Genomic DNA, 2,621 nt, shown 5'->3' on the forward strand with positions numbered 1-2,621 from the left:
AACTTTATAAATTAAATAATAGTAGTGTGAATTCTAATAATGAAATATTGATCAGCTAAAATAGTATAAAATTACTTAACACAATTTCTATATTTTATATCAAACCCGAGTGGTATGTATCACAATACTCTCACAATAAATATTCACTGATTCATTTATATTGAGGAAGGGGCGGGAACTTAAGAACAACCAGTGTTATTCTAAAATAAGTGTCCAAATTATGTATTGCCCATAATCAATCCCATTTGCTTGTCAGGTGTCAGTATAGATTCCAACCCACCATGATACTAATAGTAACTGACTCTGGAAATGATTTTCCAAAACAGGATTTGTTGTTTAAAACTTATTTGTGGCACTAAAATACAACAGTGATTAAAGTACACCATTCAAACTCATCCTACTTGTTTTTCCTTGTATTCAATTTAAAAATCTTAATCATCTTCTAGCTTTCCCTTAGTAAAACAAGAATGATTAGGTAAAAAAAAATGACTCAAGGTTTTTTGTTTGTTTTATGTTTTTAATGTAAACATCCTAAGTGGTGCTTGAGGAAGACTTTTTTTCCAGAGCTCTCTCTCTCTCTCTCTCTCTCTCTCTCTCTCTCTCTCTCTCTCTCTCTCTCTCTCTCTTTCTCTCTCTCTCTCTCTCGTTCTTTCACCCAGTGCCTTTCTCTCAGCTTATTTTTAATCAAAAGAAAAAAGGAAATGTTTACATTAGCATCTACTATGCCCATGAAACGTTGTGAACATGCAGCCTTTACTGATCGCAGTTTGCTATTACCGTCCTGTTGGTCTTTTCATGTTTTTCAGATGAAATCCTTTCTGGTTCCATGAGGTATAATGCCCACTCTCATTCATGAACCATTCTGTCATTATAGAGCCTCATGCCAATCAAATCAGCTGAGCAGAGGTATAATCTTGACCCAAACCCATCAGATTTTTCGTGGAAAAAGGATAATCAGATTCTAGGTTATTTTGTGGGCTTTTATGGGAAATTCCTTTTAACAAAAAGTGATAAAAATGATATTCACGCAGCAAGAGAAAGAACAGCAACTAAAGGTTTGAAAAGCCCACCAGGAGAGAAAATTCAACCCACTTATAATAAATCAACGGCTATATATTTTCCTATGTTTAGTAGCCCAAAAGAAGATGATATGAATCCATTTTATGTTCAGATTCTTTTTAATCTTACAGATGAAAACTGTCCTGCCGTTTGAAAGTGCTTTTGCATTCTAATATAAAAATAGCTACCATAGAGACAGGGTTTCACTGCCCCACCCTTTCCAAATATACACTGTCACAAAATGTAAAACATACCCATGTAGGTTTTTAAAGTGACTACTTCCTAACTTGCTTCTTTTAGCCTGACATATTGTCAAGATATTAATGACATTAATGTTCCTGAATAGTAAAATGTCAAATAGTAAAATGGAACAAGAGAATCCCATCATTAACTAGATTTTATGCACATAGTATTTCTGAAGCAATACCATTCTCATAATAAATATCAGAAAACTAAATTTGTTTGGCAAGCTACTACCTGGTGGAACTTTAAATTCTCATGTCTTAGAAGCATGATATAGATTGTTCATAGTCTCAGGAAAATACAAGGAGACTTTTGACAGTCTAATCAAGATGACTTGTACCACTCCAGCTATTCAGAAGATGAAAAATTATAATAAAAGAGCTTAAAACAATGTTCTGATATCAAAAACTCTGTTTGATATATATTAATTGTCCCAAATAGGAACTTTAAGAAGAATTAAATTGTGTCATTTATCCAAAATTCCACAACTGTCAAAGTATTACTCTACTTTGCAACTCACAATTCTTGAACTATACTTAATTTTTAAATATTTACATCAAAAGACCTTAACTAACAATTTATTCTCTTAATAAGTATGTTTTAGTTTTTATTCCAGAAAAGAATTATTCCTGCTGACACCCTAGAAAGATAATTATTTTGACAATTACAGTGTTCATAGAAATTGCATCAAATATGCTCTCACTTGACATATTAAATGTAATGCACATAAGTTCTCTAGCATGTGAATTTCTCTCTGACCTAGATTCACACAGCCATTCTGCTTATGGTCATGAACACACTCATATCTGAAGAACCAAGCTATATATCTGCAGCTTTGCACAGTTGCAGTAAGAATAAAGAGCTATCAATGCAGAAGTGAAAGACTTATTTTATAATGTTTGATATTTACTTTTATTTGTGTGTATGTCTATTTGTGTGCTTATATTCATGTGTTTATGGAACTACCAGGAGAGACTAGAAGAAGATACCAGATCCTCTAAAGCTGGAGTTGCAGGTAGCTTTAAGCCACTTGACTTTGGTGCTGGGAACAGAACTCAGCTCCTCGGAGCCACCTCTCTAGTCCACCTAAGATGTTTTACAGGGTTCAAGATAACACAAGCTAACAGCTCCTAAGACTGACTTCCATCTACCTGACAATGCTTAACTCAGTTAACTATGTAAAGATGAGAATTAATTTTTAAAAGTGAAATGATTGTAGCACTAGTTGTGATTACTTAAAATTATAATTGTTAATATTTGGATCTCTCTAGAGTGGCTCAGTGGTTAAGAGCACTGGCTCCTCTTCCAGAGGACCCAAG

This window comes from Peromyscus leucopus, chromosome 5 (genome assembly GCF_004664715.2).
Source record: "Peromyscus leucopus breed LL Stock chromosome 5, UCI_PerLeu_2.1, whole genome shotgun sequence".
Taxonomy (NCBI): Eukaryota; Metazoa; Chordata; class Mammalia; order Rodentia; family Cricetidae; genus Peromyscus; species Peromyscus leucopus.